This window comes from Myotis nattereri (assembly GCF_964212035.1).
Source record: "Myotis nattereri genome assembly, chromosome: 10".
In the NCBI taxonomy this organism is placed as follows: Eukaryota; Metazoa; Chordata; class Mammalia; order Chiroptera; family Vespertilionidae; genus Myotis; species Myotis nattereri.
Genome location: NC_138085.1, coordinates 30,781,521 through 30,794,270, shown reverse-complemented (window position 1 = coordinate 30,794,270; position 12,750 = coordinate 30,781,521).

The window sequence follows — 12,750 nt, the reverse complement described above, 5'->3', positions numbered from 1 at the left end:
AGACGGAAATTTGAACAGGCGTCAGCCAGCGAACAGCATTCCAGGGAGAAGAAGCGGAACAGACAAAGGAAGGCCTGGAGGCATGAGAGAGAGTTAGCTATGTTTACGGAATGACGCACAGACCAAGGCAGGTAACAGAAAGGGAGAGGAAAGCTGGGGCCGGAAGGTGCAGGACCCACGAAGGGGACAGGGGATGGGGGCCCCCATCTGCAAGGCATTGTAGAGCCATTGAAGTGCTCTAGGCAGAGGAGTGGCACAAACCAAGGTGCACTTTAGAAAGACCCTGTGGAGGCGAATCAGGGGGAATAAAAATGGATGAGGTGGGACCACTTTGGAGAGACAATGGGGGCCTGGGCCAGGCCCTGGCTGGGGATGCAGAGAAGGGAAGTGCCATTGAGGAAGTAAAATCCACTGCACTTGCTAGTTGATTGGAGGTGGGACAAAGGATGAACAAGAAATTTCCAGCCCTAACCGGTTTGGCTCAGTGGATAGAGCGTCAGCCTGCTGACTGAAGAGTCCCAGGCTCAATTCTGGTCAAGGGCATGTACCTTGGTTTCGGGCACATCCCCAGTAGGAGGTGTGCGGGAGGCAGCTGGTCGATGTTTCTCTCTCATCGATGTTTCTAACTCTCTATCCCTCTCCCTTCCTCTCTGTAAAAAATCAACAAAATAAAATTTTTAAAAAAAGAAATTTCCCAGATTAGCTCCCAGAAAGGGCCTCCAGACCACCCCCTCTGGCCTCCACTTTGCAGCCTCCGTGTTAAGAAGGCAGTGAACATCCTCAAGACCCCAGTGTTGTGTCGCGATGGTCCTTCATGCAGCAAGAGCAGCAGGAGAAAGAGGGAGCCCATCGCTCGCTTCCTCCATGCTTAGGAACACCAGCTCCTCCTAGATCCCCTCCGCCCCCCAAGAAGTCTGTTGACCTCCGGGCCTTCCAAACACCCTTGCTAGTGTTGCCCACCCTTAACAGAGTCCTCACTGCCTCCAGCACTTTCCCTTTGGCCTGAGACTGCGACAAGGCCAGACTGAGCTGAGTCCCATCCTGTCTCCAACATTTATTAGCTCTGTGACCTTAGGAAGTCGGGTAACTTATCTTCATCCGCTTCTTCATCTGCAAAAGAAAAGCATGAAAATATTTGGTAGGAATGCAAAGGCCTTTGCTAAGGCAATTTGGTGACACTTAAAAATGCACATGCCCTTTGACCTAGAAATTCCAGGGTGGGATTCTGACCTAAGGAAATATTGACACATATGTGCAAACACACACACACACACACACACACACGGAGACCAATTTGGAAATCGCCACACTGGGCTCGCTGCAGCCTTGTAGCAATGGAAAACCTCAATAATCCGCATAACATGTGAAGAGTTACGCAGCCATTTGAGCGAGGGAGGCAAACCTGTGTCCTGGGCTGGAAGGGCACCCCGCAAACTGAGGTGTCTCCTCTGGGGAGAGAACGGGATTGAAGAGGGTGGAGGAGGGAAGGCAAGGGGCCGTTTTCGTTTTCACTCTCTGTGCTTCTGTTGCGGATTGTTTTTTTATAACAAGCACAACTTTTATAATGTCTTTCAATGTGATTTTTTTTTTTTTAATCTAATGCCTCCCGAGCGCGTACTCTGGGGCTTGTCCAGTTGGGAGTGCGCCTTGCACTTTAAAACCTACCCATCTACTCCTGTTCCCACCGGACAGAGCTCTCCACCATGCGGCCCGTTTGCCACTTTTCCTGGTCATAAATAATGCCGCTGGGAACGGCGCAGTGACAAAAGCCAGAGCTGCAGAAACACCGGGATTACCCTTCCTGTTATTCCGACTTGTCTGTCAGGAGCGGTGGTCTGAGTGAGTCCTGCGGCCGCAGGCCTGGCTGGTTGCTCCCGGGAGGTGCAACGTGAGCCAGCACCCCGGCCACCCCTCTCCATCGGCTGTCTGCTGTGACCCCCATCCGGCCCGGAGGCCCCACCAGCCTTTGGAATGCCGCCCGGGCATCTGGCAGTTGATCCTTTTATAACAGAGGGAGGCTCCTCTGTTCCTGCTTCTTTCCTTCTGGCCCAGAAGTCCGTTGTTTCTCAGGACAGCAGGTTCTCTTTGCCCCACGAATGGCCATCAATATGGGGCCTGGCCTCACCAATGAATGTCAGTGCCTTAGTGAAAAGGAATCTCTACCCAGATCCCATCCTATGCGCCGGCCATAAGGCATCCAGGCCAGGGGGGTCTGAGGTCTGCTCTCCCTCCTGCAGAAGCTGTGGAACTTCCTTGTGGCCCAGCATCCTGGCCCAAGCAGCAGCTCCTCTCCAGGTGTGCATGGCACGTTTACTCCCAGGACAGCTCTGTGTCTACAGAGAAAAATAGGTTTCACAGTCTCCCAGAAATGGGCCATCGGTAAAATTACTTTTTCCAGTTGGTTCTTCTATACATACATGTACAACTTTTTTTTAATATATATTTTATTTATTTATTACAGAGAGGAAGGGAGAGGGATAGAGAGTTAGAAACATCGATGAGAGAGAAACATCGATCAGCTGCCTCCTGCACACCCCCCACTGGGGATGTGCCCGCAGCCAAGGTACATGCCCTTGACCGGAATCGAACCTGGAACCTTTCAGTCCGCAGGCCAATGCTCTATCCACTGAGCCAAACCAGTTAGGGCAATGTACAACTTTTTAAAAATAAATTTATTGTATTGGTTTCAGAGAGGAAAGGAGAGGGAGAGAGACAGAAACATCAATGATGAGAGAGAATCATTGATCGGCTGCCTCCAGCATGCCCCCTACTGGGGATCGAGCCAGCAACTCAGGCATGTGCCCTGACTGGGTATTGAACCGTGACCTCCTGGTTCATAGGTCAACGCTCAACCATTGAGTTACCCTTGTGGGGCAAAATGCAGCTTCCTTTATCCCGCTGGGAGTGCTTGTGAGCCTACTCCAGCAGATGGGGAGTGGGTGGGCCCATCGAAGGTAACTCAGTCTCTCCCTGCATGAAGCACCCTCCAGCTTTGTGGGCTTCATGCAGCATCCCCTTCCCCTCCCACGGAAGAAATGCTCAGTCTTTGGGGGTTCCTTCTCTTTCCCTCCTCCCGAGAAGGGACAAGGCCCAGGGGCTAACTTGCCTCCACCGTGCTGGACCTGCCTCGGAAGCATCTGCTGCTCTAACCCAGGGTCTCTGTCCTTGGCTGACTTCCTGACTTTGCAGCTTACCTGAGGTCTACGGCCACTTTCCTTACATCGCTGAGTCCCCTTCACAGGGCCCACTGACCCTGGCTGTGGTGACACCCTCGGCCCTGCAAGCTTATCATCCAACCCCTAGGCCACTTCCGTATCTCCTCCTGGGGCCCGGAGGGATTCCTGGACACCGCCAGCAGGTCAGGCCGCCTGATCCCCGTGGTGGATTTGTGTGTCAAATTGACGAGGCTGTAGTCCCCAACTGTTATAAAAAATGAACCTATGTCGGGTGGTCTGATAAATATGATGAAATGATGATCAAGCTGGGTGAGGCTCCGGATACGTAGGGAGAGACATTAGCTCAGTGCCGAGAACATTGTGTTAGCTATTTCTGCTAATGTCACCATGTCACCCAAGCCACCTGGAGGCCTCTCTCTGTCACCCACTACATCCCACCCACCACTGCTTATTTTCTATGGTGACTAACTCTCAAAGTCCTCAGCCTCTTATCCCCACTGCCACCGTGAGCCTGAGCCTCATTATCACTTACCTGGATCACAGCAGCCATCTCCTAACCAACCCCCCTGCACCCATCAAATCCATGGATAACGCGATAGCAGCAAGCCCGGACGGAGCCTTCACTATGGGCCAGGTGCTGTGCTAAGCATCAGCCATAGGAAGTGCTTACTATTGCTGTCATCCCATTTTACAGCTGAGGACACTGAGGCACAGAGGGCTGCGTGCAGGCCAGCCCCTGCCGTCCCTCTCTGCCTCCTTCCCTGTTCCTCCAAACCTCACTTCCGTTGAAATTTATAACAACATAGTTTCAATTCCCAACTCCATCACCTAGAACCATGAAACCGTGGGCCAGTTCCCGCAGTTCTATCTTAGTCAGCTTGGACTGTATAGGAAAGCTCCACAGGCATTTACTGCTCACTGTTCTGGAGGCTGGGGAAACCCAGGGGCCAGCAGGTTCAGCTCTGGGTGAGGGCCCTCTTTCTGGCTTGTAGACAGGCGCCTTCTCACTATGCTCACATGGTATTTCGTGTGTGTGTGTGTGTGAGTGTGTGTGTGTGTGTGTGTGCCTGCATGCGCGCAGGAAGAGAGAGATCTCTCCCTCTTCTTATAAGGACTCTAATCCTATCGCGAGAGCTCCAGCCACCATCTAATAGCATCACATTGGGAGTTAGGGCTTCAACACGTGTTTTTCAGAGACACAAACATCCAGTTCATATCAAGCTCCCTAGGCCCTTGTTTCCACAGCAGGAAGTGGAACTGATATACTAGTACTTCCTCTCAGGGTTGTCCTGAGAGCCCAACAGCCTAGTAGTAGCTGTGGTTATTGAGATAGCACACGTAAGACATGTAAGACCAGCTCTGGCCAGCATGACTCAGGTGGTTGGAGTGTCTTCCCGTACAACAAAGGTCACTGGTTCAATTCCTGGTCAGGGCACATACCCAGGTTGCGGGTTCAATCGGGGGTAACACCCAGCCTGCCACACAGTAAAGATCCTACAGTGGGCTATGGTTACTAGTGGCATTACACATTCCTAAAGATGCAGCTCAGCGTCCACAGCCATGTGAATCAGTCCCACCACCACCAAATCGGGTGCAGACTCGTCCTGCTATACCCATCGCCTGTCATGACATCTATTTATTTACGTGACTGTTTCCCATGACAGACCATGAACATCTCAAGGTCGCAGGCCAAGATGCCTTGGAATCCCCTGTACCTGACCTAGTGTGCAGTGCCCGGCAGGCTCCCAGGAAACACTTGTTGAATAAATACATGAGCCAGTGAAAGAATGGGCCATGTCAGTGAAGCTCAGACTCCCAGGGGAGTGCTCCCTGGTTTACTCAACCATTACAATATTCATTGTTAGGTGCTCAGGGGGCAAAAATTCATATGTTTGCACCAGTTCACAGAGGGCTGGGAGTCACAGTTCCTGTTCTGCACCAAACTCAGTGCCTGCACTGTCATCTGATTTACATGTTGGGGGGTAATATGAGCTGAATTGTGACCCCCCCCCCAAATTTATGTGTTATAAAATCCTAATCCCATACTTCAAATGTATTTGAAGATAAGGCCTTGAAAAAGGTGATTAAGTTCAAATGAAGCTGTTAGGATGGGGCCGTACTCCAGTCTGATTACTGTCCTTATAGGAAGAGGAAATTAGGGCACAGGGAGACATGTGGGAGGGGGGTGCATAGAGGGACAAGCATGTGAGGACGGAGCAACAAGGCAGCCATCAGCAAGCCAAGCGGGGAGAGAGGCGTCTGAAGAAACCACTCCTGCCAACACCTTGATTTTGGACTTATAACATCCAGACTGGGAGAAAATAAATGTCTGTTGTTTAAGCCAACTGGTCCCTGGTGTTTTGCTATGCAGCCTGAGCTGAATAATAATACCAAGGGCAAGGCCCAGTCCTGCCACTTCCATATCTGGAAACCTCCCTTAACTTCCTGGCAAGCCTTCGCCCATCAGTTCCAAATATCTCCTGATATTTTTAAATTGTTTTCAGAGAGGAAGGGAGAGGGGGAGAGAGAGATAGAAACATCAATGATGAGAGAGAATCATTGATTGGCTGCCTCCTGCACACACACCCTCCCCCACTGGGGATCAAGCCCACAACCTGGGCCTGTGCCCATGACCGGAATCGAACCTGGGACCCTTCAGTCCGCAGGCCGACGCTCTATCCATAGAGCCAAAACAGCTGGGGCCAAATATCATCTGATCTTAATTTCAGGATCATGTTCCTGCACCCTCATCACTACATCCTTCCAACAACCCTGCCCTTAACATTGCCAGGAACCTCTTTTGAAACATTAGCATGAAACTCAGGAGCATTTGCTGGCAACACAAAATGATAACAATGGAACAATACTGAGACTGGCTCAGAAATCAGACAGAGGAGTATTAGCATAGTGCAGGGCAATTATAAAAACAAACCCACGGAGTGAGCTTACATAATACACCTACAAAATGCTTTCAGATGCTTATCTCACTGATCCTCATGGCAGCTCAATCATTATTCCTACTTCCTGGATGAGGAAGGAGAAGCTCAGAGAAATGAAGTGCCGCTCAGGGCCCAGGCTGCAGGTAGTGGTGCCAGCACATGGCCCCAGGTCCCCTGACCCCATAGCCACCCAAGGTGACTCATTAATATGGCTACACTGTCATTACAGAAGGGGGTTTCCCCCGAGAGCACACGGTTAGCAGCAGACTCCTTCCAGGAGATGCAGGGATAGTAAGTAAAACCCTTTTTCTACTTGGCTGTTGTAAATTAATACTTTCTCCCCAGTGAGCTGCTGACTGTCTTTCATATGGTTTAATTGGAGGGAAGCCTAGAAATTTGGCTCTAAGCCAGAGAGCAACATATTGTATAAAAGAGACAGAAAAATAGTATGAATTCTGAAATGAGCAAATTAACTAAAAAGAACATGGCAATTTTGCATGTTCTTTAAGGAAGAGGATTAAAAAGAAAATGTAGTATGCAGAATGAGCCGTTTAATTTTATGCAAATTAAATAGAAGTCGGAATGAATGAAAATTGGTAAAGACCGCAGAAACGAAATTAGAAACAGTGAGAGCATACTCTGCACAGACACTTGCTCAGGTTTTGTTTGTTTGTTTTCGCTCATTTGCAGCATTGTTTGTAGCGGGCCCTTCTGCAGACCAGGCAAGAGAGGCTGGCGCTCTGGAGGCCCTCCTTCCGCACACAAGCTCCCTGCAGGCCCTGGGCACACACTCCCGCTGCTCTGTGTCTTGGAAGCTAAGGGTGATTGCCCCTCAATGCTGGAGAGGCCTGTGGCTGCGCCACTGCCCACACCAACAGTAACATGCTCCTGTGTTTCGGAATGGTTGGAGGGATGAAAGCACTTCGCTGCATGCTTTTGTCACTCAAATCTTTTCTCTCATAGATTCTTTTTTTTTAATATATTTTATTGATTTTTAACAGAGAGGAAGGGAGAAGAATAGAGAGTTGGAAACATAGATGAGAGAGAAACATCGGTCAGCTGCCTCCAGCACACCCCCTACTGGGGATGTGCCCACAACCAAGGTACATGCCCTTGACCGGAATCGAACCTGGGACCCTTCAGTCCGTAGGGCAATGCTCTATCCACTGAGCCAAACCGGTCAGGGCTCTCTCATAGATTCTTGCACAACCAGGACCCCCAATAATACCACGTGCCCATGTCCTTGCTGGATTTTATCAAATGCTTTTGCTGCATCTATTGATATGATCATGTGGTTTTTATCCTTCATTTTGTTTATGTGGTATATCAGGTTTATTGATTTGTGGATATTGTACCAACCTTGCATCCCCAGAATAAATCCCACTCCATTATGGCATATGATCTTTTTAATGTACTGCTGTATCTGGTTTACTACTATTTTGTTGAGGATTTTAGCATCTATGTTCATCAGGGATACTGACCTGTAATTTTTTTTCTTTGTAGTGTCTTTATCTGGTTTTGGAGTTAGGATAATGCTGGCCTTGTAAAATGAGCTTAAGAGTTTTCCTTCTTCTTGAATATTTTGGAATAGTTTGAGAAGGATACATGTTAGTTCTTTGAATGTTTGCTAAAATTCACCTGTGATGCCATCCAGGACTTTTTATCTGTTGGAAGGTGGTTTTTTTTATATTTTTTTTATTGATTTCAGAGAGAGCAAAGGATAGGGAGAGAGAGATAGAAACTCCAGCTGGGCAGGAGTTGTTTTTTTTTTATTAATGCTTTAATTTCCCTAGTTGATTTCTGTCTATTCGGATTTTCTGATTCTTCCTGATTGAATTGCGGAAGATTATATGTTTTTAGGAATTTATCCATTTTGTCCAGACTGTCCAATTTGTTAGTATATAGTTGTTCATAATATTGTCTTAAAATCATTTGTATTCAGGCCGGTGTGGTTCAGTGGTTGAGCACAGCCTAGGAACCGGGAGGTCATGGTTTGATTCCTGGTCAGGGCACATGCCCTGGGTTGCAGGTTCAATCCCCAGTGTGGGGTGTGCAGGAGGCAGCCGATCAATGATTCTCTCTCATCATTACTGTTTCTATCTCTCTCTCCCTCTCCCTTCTTCTCTGAAATCAATAAAAATACATTTTAAAAAATCATTTGTATTTCTTTGGTGTCAGTTGTTACTTCTCTTTCATTTCTGATTTTATTTATTCAGATTCTCTTTCTTCTTTCTTGATGAGTCTGGTTAAAAGTTTGTCAATCTTGTTTATCTTTTCAAATCTCTTGGCTTCATTGATCTTTTGTATTGTTTCTTTTTGTTACTCTATTTCATTTGTTTCTGGTCTGATCTTTATTATTTCCTTTCTTCTGCTCACTTTGGGCTTTGTTTGTTGTTCTTTCTCTAGCTCATTTAAGTATAAAGTTAGATTATTTATTTAAGATATTTCTTGTTTCTTGAGGAAGACCTATAATGCTATGAATCTTCCTCTCAGGACTGCTTTCACTGTGTTCCATAGATTTTGGGTTGTTTGTGTTCTCATTTTCATTTGTTTCAAGGGTTTTTTTTTTTTATTTCTTCCTTGATTTTATTGTTAACCCATTCATTGTTTAGTAACATGTCATTTAACCTCCATGTCTTTGTGTGTTTTTCGGTTTTCTTCTAGTGACCATAATAGTTTCATAACATTATGGTCAGAGAAGATGCTTAATATGATTTCAATCTTCTTAAATGTATTGAGACTTGTTTTGTGTCCTAACATGTGAGTTATCCTAGAAAATGTGCACTTGAAAGGAATGTATATTCTGCCCCTTTGTGGTGAAATGCTCTAAAGATATCAATTAAATCCATCTGATCTAGTGTGTCATTTAAGGCTGTTGTTTCCTTGTTGGTTTCCTGTCTGGAAGATCTATCCATTGATGTCAATGGAGTGTTAAAATTCCCAATTATGACTGTTACTGTCAATCTCTCCCTTTATGTCCATCAAGAATTGTTTTACATATTGAGGTATTCCTATGTTGGGTGCATACATGTTTACAAGGGTTATATCCTCCTGTTGGACTGCTGCCTGTTTCATTATGTAACGTCTTTCTTTGTCCCTTACTATAGCCTTCATTTTAAAGTCTATTTTTGTCAGATATAAGTATTGCTACCCCAGCTATTTCGTCCTTTCCATTTTCATAAAATATCTTTTTCTATCCCTTTACATTTATGTAGTCTGTGTATATCTTTCATTCTGAGGTGAGTCTCTTGTAGACAGCACATATATGGCTTTTGTTTTCTTATCCATTCAGCTATCCTATGTCTTTTGATTAGAGCATTTAAGCCATTTACATTTAAAGTGATTATTGATAGATACGTATTTTTTGCCATTTTATTTTTTTAACTAAGTTTCTTGGTTCTTCTCCTTCTTCTTCTTAAAGAAGGCCCTTTAAATTTTCTTATAATAATGGTTTGGTGGTCCTTTAGCTTTTTCTTCTCTGGAAATCTCTTTATTAGTATTTCTCCTTCAGTTTTAAATGATAGCCTTGCTGATAAAGTAGTCTTGGTTGTAGTTCCTTGCTTTTCATCATTTTGAATATTTCATGCCAATCCCTTCTGGACTGAAATGTTTCTGTTAAAAAGTCATCTGACAGTCTTATGGGCACTCCCTGTTAGGTAACTAACTGTCTTTCTCTTGTCACTTTTAAGTTTCTCTGTCTTTAGCCTTTGCAATTTTAATTATGATGTGTCTTGGTGTGGGCCTCTTTGGGTTCATCTTGTTTGCTTCCTGGACTTCAGTGTCTTCTTCCTACACCAGGTTAGGGAAGTTTTTGGTCATTATTTCTTCAAATAGGTTCTCAATCCTTTACTCTCTTTTCTGGTACCCTTATGATGCTGATGTTGTTACTCATCATGCTGTCTCAAAGTGCCTTAAAGTACCCTGGTTTTGTTTTTTAATTCTTTTTTTCTTTTTGCTTCCTGGGTGGTTTTTTATACCTTGTCTTCCAAATCACTGATTCAGTTCTCTGCTTCATGAAGCTTACTATTTATTCCTCCCAGTGTATTCTTCATTTCAGATATTGTATTCTTCATTTCTGACTGATTCTTTTTTATGGTTTCTATGTCCCTTTTCATGCTATTGAGCATCCTTATAACCATTGCTTTGAATTCTATAACTGATATATTGTTTGCCTCCACTTCATTTAGCTCTTTTTTTCCTTTCTTTCTTCCTTTCTTTCTTTCTTTCTTTTTTTTTTGAGATTTCTCCTGTTCTTTCATTTGGGGACTGCTTCTCTCTCTCCCCATTGGCTACCTCTTTGTGGTTGTATCTATGTATTATATAGATCTGTTAAGATGCTCCACCTTGCTAGGGTGGCCTATATAGTAGGTGTCCTGTGGGTCTGATAGTGTAGTCTCTTTGATCACCTGAGCTGGGTGCTTCAGGAATGTCCCTTGTGTGGGTTATGTGGGCCCACCTGTTGTTATTGAGTCTTGATTGCTATTGGCCTGTTTGTACATGGAATCAATCCTCAGGCTGGCTGACTGTGAGGCTTAACTGTGATCACTGCATGTGAGCTGCTGTGCAGATGCTGACCACATGGAGCAGAATTTGCCTCGGCAGGGTCTGGTGCCTGCTGAGATTCTCTTCTGTATATGCTGCTTGTGAAGCTTATTGGATCCTGCTCTGATGTTGTCTGAAGCTGGCCACTGGGTGTGTTGGTGCTGGGCCTCTTGGTGCAGGTTACTCTGGTGCAGGCCAGTATCAGATACTGCCTGTGACTGGCCCTGGGCAACCTATTTGGAGCTTCAAATGGCCCACAGTTTGTGACTGCCTCTGCTGGGCCTGCGTGCATGTGGGAAGGGCCAAGCTATGCACCAAGGTGAGCTTTTACCAGGGCCCGGGGGCAGGTCAGCAAAAGTCCCAAGGGACCTTGATGAAATCTGCCTCTTCCTGCTTCTGCCTGCTGGCTTCCTGTTAGGCTCAGTCACTGAAAGAGCCTCTGGCAGTATTCAAGTTGCATGAGATAACTTCTCAGTGAGTCACTAGGTAGGGATGAGTGGTGTTCACCAGATTGATATAGGTTCAAACTCAGTGGTAGTGGGGGTCTGAAGCCACTCAGCAAATATCCCCAGTTATACCAAGTCTAGCTGTCACCCACTGGGTGCTTGCACACCTTTGTGTTGGGGCTGGGTCTCAGGAGTTCGTCAGGGTGAGGCCAGCAGAGCTTATCAGGCTCAAACAGACCTAATATTTAGCCATGTGAAGGGAGTGTCCAGCTCTAGCCAGGCATGTGGAGGGAAAATGACCCCTGTCCTGGAACCACACACTCTGTCCCAGATTATGCCCTGAGGAGACAGAGCTCAGCAGGGTGTGGCTGCCAGGAATAGGGAGTGTGGGGCCAGTAGATCGTCCATGAGGGGGAAGTGCCAGTCAGGCTTTCGGGAAGGTGGGAGTGTGGCCTCCCCCAACCACCGGAGAGCCACACAATTCAGTCTGTTCCAAATTTTGCCCTGACCTCAGCAGGATGGAGCCACTAGCAGTCAGGCAGGGGGGGGGCCACTGGAACCCAGAGGGTGTGACTAGCAGATCTCCTGTGAAGGGGAAGCATCAGTCTAGTTCACGGGAAAGTGGGGGGAATGGCCCCGCCCCAAAGCCACACAACTCAGTCACTGAGACCCCTGAGCCTGCCCAGACCTCTAAAATCTGACCAAGGCCGCTGACTCGGCAGCAGGGCATTAAGCTCTGCAGGGTGGGGTGACAGGGAGTCCCGAGGGTGGGCTGTTGCCTTCCCTCAGGCTGATGCCACATGAAGGGGAGTACCCCATCCAAGAAAGATGGCACCTGCTATATGGGAGAAGACCTCAGCACAGGGATATTTGTGGTTGATTCTTCAGCTCTCTCCCCAGAGCCATAAACCCTAGACTCTCCTCACATGGCTCTAGCCCTCTCTACCTTCCCTCCGCAGGAGTCCAGGGTTAATAGCTGCAAATGAGACTTTGTGCATTGGCCCTTTAAGAGGGTGCCTGGTGCCCTGGTCAGTCTGGCTCAGTTGGCTGAGCACCATCCCATGCACTGAAGGGTCACTGGTTTGATTCCTGGTCAGGGCACATGCCCAGGTTGCTGGTTTGATCTCCATTTGGGGCACATATGGGAAGCTATGAATGGATGTTTCTCTCTTGCATTGATGTTTCTCTCTCCCTTCCTCTCTCTAAAATGAATTTAAAAAATGTAAGAAGGCTCCTGTCTATCATCAATAAATCAACAAACAAGTGTTGGCAAGGATGTGGAAAAAAGGGAACCCTCATGTACTGTTGGTGGGAATGCAGATTGGTGCAGCCACTGTGGAAAGCATTATGGAGTTTCCTCAAAAAAATTAAAAATAGAACAGACTTATGATCCAGAGATTCCACTTCTGGGAAAGTACCCAAAGAAACGTGAAACACTAATTCAAAAGAATATATGCATCCCTATATTCATTGCAGCATTATTTATAATAGCCATGATTTGGAAGCAGCTCAGGTGCCCACCAATAGATGAGTGGATAAAAAAAAAAAACAACAACAACAGAAAAAAAAACTGTGGTACATTTACACAACAGAATACTACTCGGCTTTAAAAAGAATGAAATCTTACCCTTTTCGACAGCATGGATG